Raw genomic sequence first — 14,009 nt, 5'->3', positions numbered from 1 at the left:
ATTCATTCGTTCAACAATGGCTTGACCAGTTGGGTTATAAGGAATGCTACATACATGCTGTATGCCAAACTCTAGAAAAAAGGCTTGTAATTGTTTGGCAGTATAAGCGGGCCTGTTATCAGTCTTTATCACACATGGTGGGCCAATTATAACAAAAGCATGATAAAGGTGATTAATAACATATCTAACAGTTTCACCTGCTTGAGGAGTAGCTATACAAAATTGAGAAAATGTATCTACAGTAACATGGAGGAATTTATGCTTCCCCAATGGTGGAGTATATGTAACATCCATTTGCCATAAAGAATTAGGAAAAAGGCCTCTAGGATTGACACCAGAGCGAAGTGATGGGGAATTGAAAGGGACACATTGAGTGCACCTTTTTACTATACCTCTGGCTTGTTCTCTGGTTATACCATAAAGGCGAAGTAGAGACCTGGCTGACATATGATACTTACCATGTCCCTCTTGTGCATCTTGACAATTGCCTATAAGCATAGAATCCACAATACTGTTCCCTGAAAATATGGGACCTAAGCCATCTGTATGGGATCTTACATGCATTACATACAGAGGATGTTGTCTTGATCTAATGCATGATTAAAGTTCATAAAACAGTTCTATTATTGGTGAAGCTTCAGGTTTAATACATGCTGTTTCATGTGAGAGAGCACACCAACAGCATAATGACTGTCTGTAATAATGTTAATAGGTTGGGGTACTTTGCAAGCATGTATAAGAGCACATAGTTCATTCTTTTGAGTGGAAGTGTATGGAGTCTGTATAAGTGTATGAATGTCTAAGTCAGGACAATATATAGCAGCTTTCTTTTCTTTAGTAGCATCAGTATAGACATTATAGCCATCAACAGGTATATCCCTGACAATCTTGGGAAATATCCATTGCCAAATGTTAAAACATTTTGTAAAGGGGTATTTTTGTCCTGCTTGAATATTACCTAGATTCAATAACACAGTCCAATTTTCATCACAATATAAAAGGGTCTCAAGTCTTTCTTTTGTAACAGGGACCCACAAAGTGCCTTTCTGTCTGTTAAGATGTAAAATGTGGAGAAATGCCTTTTTAGCCAATATAGACGCTTCTTCTAGATAACTAGTTAAAACCCTCTTATTACTGACCTTGCTGTATAACCATTCTAAAATTTTATCTTCTTGGTGAAGTATAATGTGTGGATGTTGTTGAGCCATTATCAATGTGGCTTCAATCTCCTTCTATGGAGATACCTGATGGGTGTGGTTTCTTAATTTCCTAATGATTTGTTTTAAGCTATGTTGAGCTTCAAGGGTCCATTTCCTAGGAGAATTTAAGTGGGGATCCCTTTTTAAGATAGAAGATAAGGGTTGCATCTCCTCATTAGTGATGCCTATCTTTGGTCACATCCATTGAATATCTCCTATCAATCTTTGGAAATCAATTAAAGTTTGTACCTTATCTTGTCTAAGCTCAGAAGGTTGTAAAGAGACTTCCTCCAAGTCGAGTTGAAATCCCAGGTATTGAAAGGGAGCTTGCTTTTGTACTTTTTGTGGTGCTATCCGAAGCCCTTTGTTTGTTAGAATGGATACTGTTTCTTGGAGTATCTGCTCAAGGACTTCTAAATTGGGATGACTACAAAGAATATCATCCATATAGTGCACTAAATAGGTTCCTTTATATTTAATTCTTAAAGGCTCTAGTAGGTCTGCTATATAGCTTTGGCAAATAGTAGGACTATTTTTCATTCCTTGTAAAACTTTCCATTGATATCTCTGAGCAGGAGCACAGTGATTTGGTGTAGGTATGGAAAATACAAAATACTTGCAGTCATCAGGGTGCAAGGGTATGGAGTAAAAACAATCTTGAATATCAAGGATCCACAAAGGTTGATGTCTAGGGATCATATTAGGTGAGGGTAGTCCTGTTTGTAAAGGACCCATATTTTCCATTCTTTTATTTACTTCCCTCAAATCTATTAACATTCTCCATTTTCCTGATTTTTTCTTAATGACAAATACAGGAGAATTCCATGAACTAGAGCTTTGCTCTAAGTGTCCCTGCTGTAATTGCTCTTGTACTAAAGAATGTAAGGCAGTGAGTTTCTCTTGTGTCAGGGGCCACTGATCAACCCACACTGGTTCTTTTGTAAACCAAACTAGTTTATGTGCTATCAATGAAACATCAGTGGCCCCTATGAAAAATCTGTGCTGATTGTAACACCCATGTCTGTAAGAACATCACATCCCCATAAAATAAGAGGTAATCCTGCTGTGATATACGGATGGAACGTGCCACTTTTATTGTCCTTTTCCCATGTGAGGAGACGTGTAGAGATTTCTGTTTCTTGATTGCCTCCTATACCTCGTAAAAAGGTGTAAGCCAATTCCTTAGGCCACCAAGGTGGCCACGGGTCTATGGGGAATACTGATTTATCAGCCCCAGTATCAATTAACCCTGTAAATTTCAGTTTCTCTACACATAGTACATAGGGGATGGTCCATAGAAATAGCCTGTGTGAAAAATGCTCCTGACCTCCAGCCTGTCTGTGGGCCTTTTACTATGGTAGGGTCTTCTATGCAGAATTCTGCAGTGATGGCGATGGCTTGAGCCACACACTGTCCCCTTTCTATATAGGTATCATCATTGTTGGTGTTAATCATTGTGAGGTGAGAGAGGGAACCCTTTATACATTTGAATAACTGGGACTGCATGTGAGTAGTACTGGTATGGGGGTGACATGGTAATCAAGGAAAATTCTGGCCCTAATTCCTGTTGGTCCATGAGTGGGACATTACAGACAGCATGGGGTGGCAGTCTAAAATTATCTAAGCTTCTCAGTTTCAATACTAGAATTGTTTTTCTTGGGCAGCTAGAGACATGTATTTCTTTCCCCATTCGTTTGGGAGAGGGGTTGATTCCTGTACTGTCATTCCCATGGGACGAGTGTTCAGGGCTCCTGCAGAGCCCCTGCACCCATTTCCTGACCTACATTCAGAGGCCCAGTGCCCTGGTTTCTTGCATTTCGGACAGGGTGTGGTAGGGCGCCTTTTGTTTGACTTGCATTCTTTCTTAAAGTGCCCCTCTCTCCTGCATTGATAACATGTTTTCCCTGTTTTTCCCCCTGACTTATGCTCTGCTAAAAATTGATTCATCAACTCAAAGTGGAAACACTGAGTCCCTACCCTTTCACATCTCCTTATCATTTCCTATAAGGTAGCGTCCCTAGGCAAACCTAACATGTCTCCCTTACAGTCTTCATTGCAGTTTTCTCTGAGCAGTGATTTTATGACTATTTCAGTCCCTTCTACTTCTCCCATTGTTCATGCAACTAGTTCCTGAATTCTAGCCACAAAATCAACAAAAGTCTCAGTAGGTTTCTGGTGGGCAGCAGTCATAGACTCTTTCACCTGCCCCTTTTCTGGTATCCTAGACTAAGTTTTTCTAGCTTGTACTGAGATTCTATGATACCCCTCTTCTGCATACTGCAGCTGTTGAGCAGTTGTGGAAAAATCTCTTGTGCCACTCATCTGTTCGAAGAGGATTTTTCCCTGGGGTCCAGGTGCCAATTGGTATGAAACCATACGGCACTGATCTACAAACTCAGCCATCCAAAAGTCATCAGCTCCGGGCTTCAGAACAGCATGGGCTATTGCTTTCCAGTCATTTGGAAATAAAATAGAGTTAGATATAACCTCTAATTGATACATTACAAAAGGTGAAGTGGGTCCATATTGGGCAACTGCTTGTTTTAATTGCAGCAAGGTTTTAAAGGGAATACTTTCATGCCTCCTCCGTACCTGCCCTGGATTAAAAGAGTCAGGTTCCTCAATGACCGGATAAAGGCCAATATCCCATTCACTAACATCCATGCCCTGTTCTTTTGCTTCTCTAATGCCCTTTTGTAGTGGTGACTCTTCACCGCTAAATGTCATCATTGCCTTGACTGTTAGGCGCGCGCCAGTGTAATTATATTCACTTCCCATTTTTTGTGGCACAGCAGGAAAATCTCCCTCTACAGTAGGCTTTCCTCTAACATTCTGTGTAGGGGTATCTACTTTTGTCAGTGGAAATCCCCTACGATCCTGCTCCTGCCATCCCCAGTTTTCAGGAGGGGTCACTACCAGGTTTTTTAAAGTATCCTCCAGCTCCCCCAAGTTGGGGTACAAGTTTGAACAGTATCCTAGGGGAGACTGGAAAGGGTGGTCTGCAGGATCCTCTCTTGGTTTGGGAGAGTCTACTCTCTGAGAGTCAGCTCGCAGAGGGGGAGGGGAGAGAGGAACCTGTCTGAGTACAAACTGGAAAGCACTGGACTTCTCTTTGCTTTTGATTCGTCAGAACCTGTTTTACAAGATTGTAGATGGTATAGTCTAAAAGCCGAACTTCCCCAGGGCAAGTACCATCATATGTGGTCAGCTGCTCCCCAAACACCTTCCATCTCCCTGGCTCAAAGCAACCCTGTTCTGGGAGCCAGGGGGACACCTGAAAATCCAACCTCACAAATTTTCTAAGACCTTTTAGGTGTATCGTTATTCCCTCATTCTTCGCTACCTTATATAAAGCCCTGGCATAACTCTCCTCATCTGTGGGAAGGAGAAGCCCTATATTTTGCCCCATTGTGGAAAGTGAAGCTTTATTACCTTCTCCACCCCCAAGGATGGGAAAAGTCTCGGAGACCCGATTCCCTCGGGCTGACGCTGGAAGCTTGCTGATGTGCTGTTCCTGGAGTTTGCAGACTCCACCTGTGAGAATTCCTGGTCAGGCCTATCATTGATCCGCCCCACGTTGGGCTCCAGTTGTCACGGCCACTAGAGTGGAGAGCATGAGACCAGCTCAATGCTCAGTAACCCGGAGACGCACGGATGAGGTGGGAGACAACAAGATGGCAGAAGCTCCTGTTTATTGTTAGCTGGGTATGGCCTATATAGCCCTCAAGGCACCTTGGGATTGCGTGATCAGAGCCTGTCAGCCAGTCAGTAGATCCCATCATTGCATGCAGGCCTTGTGTCAGGGATGTGCACGGGAATACTCAGCCATTCAGAGGACAGCCGAACCAACCATGATTGCTGGGTGCCAACAGAGGAGAGGTCAGTTAAGACTTCCTTGCTTTCACACAACAGACTGTCACCCTCAGCTTCCGGCTTAAGAAGCCAGGACTCCAATAGGCAGGGCACAGCCCCATGACAATTCCAGTGACACTGTAAGGGCTAAGCAAGGGAGGGCCCTCATAGTCATTGAGGAGCAATGTTGTTTCTATGTCAACAGGTCCTCGAAAATAGAGAAAGACCTTAGCACTAAACAAGCAAGTGGAAGGTTTATGGTATAGTGGCCAGAACATTCTAAAGCATAACTCCCTCTAACTTTCCTTTGACTTATTTTCCTGGTTGGATGGAAACCTTGGAAGTATTCTCCATTCTTCCCTCCCTGATCTGAGGTTTCTCTTCCTTCTTTGTCTTGCCATCTACCTTGGTATTCATTTTGTAACTCACCTATTCACTTCTGTCTTACATAAACACAAAATAATGTTTCAGGTGAATATTCCTCCTCAGTATGCAGGGCTGCCCCAGCCTTTGAACAAAAGGAAGGAACTTAAGGGAATTTAGGATTGTCATTTTAATTGATATGATACGTGTAATGATTATATTAACTATCTGGATATTTTAGAATTCCCATTTTCCCAGGAGATTCTGGCTTGGGAGTCAGAGCAAACCCAGCTTAAAGTGGTCAACCAAGTTTAACAATTCTTGCATTCCTATGCTTGTGAATGTTAAGTGAATGGAATTAGAGACTACAAAACCTGTTCTCATCACAAGACTCTGGTTCTGTATCCCATTCAATAATCACAACCCTTGAGACTTGAGACAATCAACTTAAGAACTGTTTACAGAGGACCCAGGAACACCTGCATTGTCCACACATGAGCCTATCATGGGAACAGCTAGCTTGAGGATGATTATGTCATGGTCCAGCCCACCTGTGATTTTTTTTTATGTATATAAACTTTGCCTTTCCCCCAGCAAGTCAACCCTCCCTAGGAGGATTTCAGGGTTTGCATAACTCCTTCCTCACTCTGAAATTCATTAAATCACTACTTGATTCCTGGCACACCTGCCTCTAACCTGCTCTGTTTTGCCTCTGGCCATTCCAGGTTAGAGACCAGTCCACTGTGGGGTACATATAAAATTCTGTTAACACCTCCAACATTTGTCATTTTCCTTTTCTATCATATTAGTCAAACTTATAGATGTGAGGTAGCATCTCAGGATTGTTTGAATTTGCATTTCTCTAATCAACAGTGATTTAGAGCATTTTTTCATATGACTATAGATAGCTTTTGTTTCTTCTTCTGAAAATTATCTTTTCATATTCTTTGGCCATTTATCAATTAAGGAAATGTCTCTTAGTATTATAAATTTGATTGAGTTCTGTATATATTTGAGAAATTAGGCCTTTATCTGAAAAACTTGTTTGAAATCCCTCCTCCCAGTTTTGATTTTTTTTTTTAATGGCAAGGATTTCAAAAACAAGAAAGAAAGAATATGTGATAGTAAACTTTTATATGAATAGTAAGACAAAAGGAGAAGATAAATAATATTCTATAATTTCAAATATACTAACACATAAATGTGTATATATGCATATGCATAAGTATACACATACATACATGCATACATACATATATATATACACATATATATTTACCCAAGTCATTTATGCAGAATTTTTTTCAAGGCTCTGATGATGTTCTTGTTTCTTAGGCTGTATATCACAGGGTTAAACATTGGGGTTCCAATACAGTAGCCAAGAGAAAGCAATTTGTTTATTCATTTTTATTTTTTAGACTTAGGTATCCAATGTGCCATCATTCCAGATCCAAAAAATAATCCAACAACCATGAGATGGGAAGAGCATGTAGAGAATGCTTTATGTCTCCCAATGACTGATGGAAGCTTCAGGATGGTGGTGACAATTTTGATATAGGACATAAGAATTAACAGTAAAGGAGCTATTAAAAAGAATACAGCATTATCAAACATAAAAAGTTCACTTATAGTGATATCACCACAGACTATTTTCATTAATGGAGAAATATCACAAAAAACATGAGTGAGTTTGTTAGAACCACAGAAAGGCAGAGAAAAAATCTGGTATGTAAGTTTTATCTCAACTGGAATTCCACTTATCCAAGAGTCAATCACCAGTTGGACTTGCTTCTTGTGATTCATGATTACAGGAGAGTAGAGTGGTTTACAAATAGCCACATAATGATCAAAGGCCATTACAGCCAGGAGGAGGCATTCAATGACTCTGAAAACAAGAAAGAAATAAAATTGTACAGCATAAGCTATGAAAGAAATATTTTTGTTCTGGGTCCAAAGATTTTTCAGCATTCTGGGAACCATGACTGATTTATAGCAGATTTCCAGGAAAGAAAGATTTTTAAGAAAAAAGTACATGGGTGTTTGGAGAACTGGATCAATATTGGCTATGATAATTATTAGGCCATTTCCTAACAGGATACTAATGTAGATAACCAAGATAATCACAAAGAGAAAACGTTGAATATTGGGAAATACAGAAAATCCTAGGAGAATGAATTCTATCCTGAATGTGAGATTTTCTCCTGCCATTCTTGTTTTATGTCTTATATTATTAGAAATAGATGAGTCTGGGTGTCCAGGTCACATCTCCTTTGTAGGTTGTAATATCTTGATCTGTAGAAGATATATTCAGATAAGATTAAAAAAAAGGAATCTTTCTAGACCTAGCATTGCTATTTTATGCTCTTAAGTTTTTTTTGCCATTGAACAATTCCACAAATTTTGTTTCTTTTTTAAAAATTAATTTAAAATAATTATAACAAACAATGATAAAGGAAAATTAGTAGTCTGATATGGAATATTACTTTATTCTATGTACTATGCCTCCTATGTTCTATATACTAAAATTAAGTAAGTGTCCTTTCTTGCTAAGTACTATTTCTTGTTTGGGTTTCTGTAGCACTGACATCTCTTGGTTGTCCTACCTAATGGATCTCTCCTTTGCTTGTTTATCATTTATATCACACTCTCAAACCATGATTATTCTCAATGTTTTACTTGGGCTATTTTCTATTTTCTTTTCACACTTTTTAAAAAATTTGGTGTTATCACTAGAAAAGAAGTCTAATTATTTCTATCCACATGACTCCCTTGTTTGTGTATCCATCACTCTTCTCTGAATTCTAACATGTACACCTCCAACAGACTATTCACTGTACCAAAATAATACATTCCATATGTACTGCAACTCATCATATCCAAAGCAGAACTCAGTATCTTTCCTCAAAAATAAGGTCTCTTCCAAACTTCTATATTTCTATTAAGAGAATTCATATCATTCTAGTCAGCCATATTCATGACCTTTGTCTTAACTCTTTCTTCTATAGCTCCCTGATTTAACATGGTCAAGAAGGTACCACAATTTGTTTTTTTTCTACCTTTACAGTAACTGGCCCACCCATCCCAATATATATCTCCCTACCCTCACACTCAATGTCCTATTGCAGAACACTTCATCACTCATATTCTATTTCAACAACCTCCTCAAGAGTCTACTTTGGTTATACCTTAAAAACTCAAACCTTAAACACTTCCTCTAAACTGCCAGAGTGATTTTCCATATACATCTTAAAATATTCCCTTCTCCAATATTTGCCCCCCCCAAAAAACCAGAATGTTTTTCTGTACATACCTAAAACCTTTTCCCTGTCCAATATCTCCCCCAAAGCACTGCCAAAGTGATTAAGGAGGTATGACTCTTAAGGAAACTGTTGCAATAGTATAACACTGGGGTAAAATAGGACTAAACTAAGGTAATGACTATGAGAATAGAGAGATTTATAGGGTAATGAACAGGAGAGCTGTTGTACATATAGAAAAGACAATGCATACCTGTGTGTATATACCCAGAAAAGTTTGCATTTGTGTGTGCATACATGTGTGTAATGTCATCATACATATAAGTACAAACTCACATATATGTACTGTGCATTGGTGGTTTGGTTATATCTGTACATGCAAAATGTACAAATTTGTAATGTATATATTATATATGATTAGTGTACCTATTGTCATCCTGATACACAAATTCATGTGTGCATACACACAAATGTTCCCAACTACATAGATATACCCACACATATACTTAAATTTGTATGTGTGAATATCTATGTGTATATATGCATTCATATATGTGTATGTATATATGTACATATTAATGTATGTGGATATGTAGGTAGGCATATACATATGTTTATGTATACACATATACATAAACATATGTATATACACATATCTTCTCCAATGGTTATGATGCTGTCTTCTTGCTTTATTTTTTCCCTCTTCAACCATGCCAAAAATTCCATGATTGTAGATTTAATTAAATTCAATGAATTTTCAGCTTTCTTTTCACTCAGGGCCAATATAAGTACATGGCATTGATGAAAGGAGACATAGCATAAGTATATTCCAGTATGAGCATATTGGAAGGAGAGAATGACAGTTTCTTTTGTCCTGTAAGATAACGCAGATTTATTTAACTCTTCAGAAATTCCCAAGATAGAAAGACTGGAAGTGCACCACTTACTCTGTGGACTTAAATTTCCTACATACCTTGCAATTTCATTTAAAATGTCATTTCCTGTCCCCAAAATGCTTCCTCTTCAAGTATGAATTTTTCATATGTTGATTACAAAATAAACTTTTATTTATGTTATAATTTTCTCCTTATACCCTCAATCTTTCTTCCATTTATCTGAAGTGATGTATCTATTCTACTAGAATGAACAACAGTTTGGACATCTGTAACTCTAATTTCTAGGTCTAACTGTTAAAAACTAACTTTATAATAAAAATGACATCCTTGGAATGGTTCGTGTCTTAGTTTCCATGTCTGTGAATTATGATAAGCATTAAGTTAATGGATAAGCAGAAATAAAAGGGTTACATGTATGAGAATATATATTTCTGTGTGAATATCACAGAATGAAAGAGTGTACAATTTAGTGATTACTTAGGCATATTTCCAATTTGATGTCCAGAATGGCTGTACTAATTCAAAGATCAAATAACAGTGCTTGAGCATGAGTCCTATAAGTTAGAAAAAGAGACAGAGACAGAAACAATGACAGAAACAGAGAGAAACAGAGAAGCTAAGACAGACAGACTGAAAAACAGAGGAAGGAAGGCAGGAAGGCAGGAAGGCAGAAAACATAGATAAAATAGATAATTTCTGAAATTTTTTCTGTAATATATTGTCTTCTATATTCTAAGGACATTCTCCGATCTCTAACCTTGTTGCTCTATTTAAATTAAATAATTATATTCCACCTTTTAGAGTCAATTTGAGTTCTGACTTTTCAGGTTCTAGTAACTACCTTTGAATTGAAAATTCAAGAAATTATTTGGGCAAGAAATTGAGCCACAGCATGGCTATCTTGACTCCAAATTAGTACTGCTCTATGATAATGGAACATTTTTAAACTATTACCATGAAATTGAACTATCAAAAGAATAAGTTTCAAAGAAATAGTACTATCAAAAAAAGTCACACTCAGATATTGAGGGAGGTTTTTTTTTCCCACTTTAAGTATATTGTCAGAAAGAAACAAAGATTTTCTTTTCATGAGCTTTGCTCTGGTATTGTCTCTGATTCTTCATTATCAGTGCTTATGTTGGCCATAGTTTCACAAGGAAAGAAATGGGAATTGTGTATTTCTGAATTTTGTTAATTCCATCAATAAAGTACCTTTGACTTTATATATTTAACAGTGTTCTCATGTCTGTGTATAATTGTCCCAAGCTCCCACGATCATGGGCAGAGGCTGTGTGCCTATGTGTGTTTCTGTGTGTGTGTGTTTGTGTGTGTGTGGCCAAAGCTAATTGATCCCTACAGAGAAAAATGTTATTTAGCTCACTTATACTTTCTGATAGTTTTTGCTCATAATTGTTAAAAATGAACTTCCATTTATATAAACAAAATAAAAGAACCTCCTTCTCTACCAGGGGGCTATATGTTTTTCAGTTCACTTTCCTAAATGTGACCTTTACTGATATGATTGGAAATTAATTCTGAAAACTACAGAAGCTACTTCAGCAAAGAGGGTCTTTTAACAGATAGAAGAGAATCATGTCATTGTGTCTTATGTGAATCTCTCATGGTTAGGTAATTAGTCCTAAGCAAATACTCCTCAAATCAGAAATACTGATACTATGGAAAATAGTATACCTTAGTTTTCTTGAATGGTAAAGATTAGTTACTTCATTCTTTGATGAACACATTTAAAATCACAATACATATATGTGCATATACATATTAAGTATAGAATATATCCATATGTGTATGTATATAATATATCAATAGAAATATAATTAAATCATCAAAAATCTATGACCCCCCCCGATACCTTAATACACATATAGCTCTAACATGAAAGGTGATTTGTGTTCTAAGCCGCTATCTCTTTAAATAGAAACAATTTTCTGTGTTCTGCTCTTCAGGGACAACTACTTTTTTCCATTTACTTTTTTTTCTTTTTGTTAATAAACATTACCTTCTACGTCCAAGTCCAAGCCTAGGTTCCCACTAAAGTTAATTAACTGAGGTAATGAGACTATAGTCAAGAGATCATGATTCCAGCATTGCCTCTGCTAATTAATAGCTATGTAAACATTGACAGAACTATATCTAGTTCTAAACCTAAATTTCTTCATGTATAAGATAAGTATGATGATATTTGTGATCTTTGAACCATGAGACTATTATAAGAAAGAATACTATTAAAAGTCAAGTTTTCATAAAATTTGAATTAGTATTGTCTGTGAAAATAACAATGTTGTATCATTCTCTTCCCAAAGTAAAGGTAGGATGATGGAATATATGCTCAGTTTAGAGCCAAAGCACATGGGTTTCAAACCAGGCTTAATAATTTATTACTTACCTAACATTGAGCAAATCTCTTCAATCATTTGGGCCTGTTTCTACTCAGTAAAATGAGGGAATTGGAATCAGCAGCCTTTGAGATCCCTTACAGATTGAAAACTAAATTTGGTCCAGTTAGTTGTAACAACAATCCTTGGTATTTTGACCAATTCTTTTCTTCTCTAAAGAATTTCTTGGTAAATGACAGCTTAAAATTTAGTTACTCAACTGAGATATTGGGAGGGTTAATGGATGGATCTGTTTATCCATACGTTAATGGATGAATGATAGAGTATTAGAACATACATACATACACACACCCATATATATTCATGTATACATACACACAGAGACACACACATACACATATGTATATACATATATAAATGTATAAAATATACACACATGAATACACACATATAAATATATAAAATATATACACATACATATACACATGCATACATATATACACACATAAATATACTCACATATATGTCTGCACGTAGTAATCATAGGGCCTTGGCTTTATCATTTCCCAAACTCTGACCCCCAATTTTCTACTTTCTCATATGAGAGGCAGATTAAGTGGTTCTTTGGAACCCATCCAGTTGTGAATCTCATGATTCTATGATCAGAAACACCTTGGAATCCAGGATACAACAGATAGGGTTAGTGAAGTAACTGTAAGTACCATGACCCAAATAATTTCTTCATTATGCCCTGACTCCAGAATAGCCTGGTACCTACATCTTTATCTTAGATCTACTAAAGAATCTTTGTTTTAGGAAAATGGCATCTTCTGAGTGATTTATGAGCGTCTTGTTCGGACAGCAAGGTAGCACAGCCAGGACTGGAAGGTACATAAGCCTCCCCTCTTCTCCTAATCCCTTTTCTTTTTTTTTTTTCTTTTACTCTTTAATTGGTGGATTTCCAAGCAACTAAAAACGCTTGGCTCATGCTCTCAGGCTCTCTGTCCAATGGTTCTGTTCAAGACCATGGACATGAGCCTCTCAATTCTCTCAGCACCATGGAATTGGGGAAAATTAAGGTACTTCTTTGTGTTTTTGAATTTTTTGTCTGTTTCCCAATGTCTTATTCCTAAATATTTTTTTTTAGGAGGGAGGGACTTCCAGTCCCCACACCCACAAAGGGTCAATCCTCTTCAATTCCTGAAGATTCACCTTTGGGCTGTATTTTATTAAATTGGGAAAATTTTAGTTTCTCTAAAGAACTACAAAAGACAAGGCTGGTATTCTTTTGCAACATCATTTGGCCTCAGTATCACCTGGAAAATTATGAGGCATGGCCCGTTTTTGGGACATTAGAGCAAACTATGCTCTCAGAGTTAAAACGATATTGTAGCAGAGAAGGAAAATGGGTGGAAATTGTCTACATAATGACTTTTGTAGAACTTTCTGGGGACCCTATTCTCAGAAAAGATTGTAAGATGCCCATAGCTAGAGCTACCCCACAAATGGGGAATGGGGATCAATTAGACTTTTTTGGATGACCCTCTTCTTAAGGCTCCCAGGGCTATAACATATCCTCAGTCTCTACCCCCTCCCTATTTTCCCTCCCCCCCATTTCCCATCTACTTCCTTCCTTGTCTAGCCCCTCTTTCCCTTGCTTCCCCCTTTTTCCTCCATTACAACCTCCTTCCCACCCGGCAATTTCTCCCCAGACCCCTGCTCAGGAAGCAACCCCTGCTCAGGTTTTGGTGACACCTCCTCCCCAGGCCCTTCACCCTGAGGCAAAGAACACCCAAACATTGGCCTCAGCCCCAGCTCCTCCCTCAGCCCTTCCCCCTCCTCCAGTGTCCTCCCCAGCCCCTGTTCCCCCAGAGCCTTCAGGACTCTTTCCTCTAAGGGAAGTTCCTGCCTCCCCTAATGGGACAATTAGGGTGCATGTTCCGTTCTCCATCTCAGATGTCAATCAGGTAAAAGAAAAACTGGGACAATACTCAGAAGATCCCACTAAGTTTACTGAGGGCTTTAGGGATATGTCCCTATAATTCGAGCTTTCTTGGGGTGATTTGCATAACCTCTTCTCCATCTGTT

General features: G+C 37.9%; 1 pseudogene; it reads right to left on the bottom strand.

The window, feature by feature from the left end:
* Positions 1-6,698: 6,698 nt before the first annotated feature.
* On the bottom strand, positions 6,699-7,622 carry LOC114042203 (annotated as a pseudogene).
* Positions 7,623-14,009: the final 6,387 nt, after the last annotated feature.

Source organism: Vombatus ursinus, unplaced genomic scaffold (genome assembly GCF_900497805.2).
Source record: "Vombatus ursinus unplaced genomic scaffold, bare-nosed wombat genome assembly UNPS02014291.1, whole genome shotgun sequence".
NCBI lineage: Eukaryota > Metazoa > Chordata > Mammalia > Diprotodontia > Vombatidae > Vombatus > Vombatus ursinus.
This window is presented reverse-complemented; position numbering and strand designations above follow the sequence as displayed.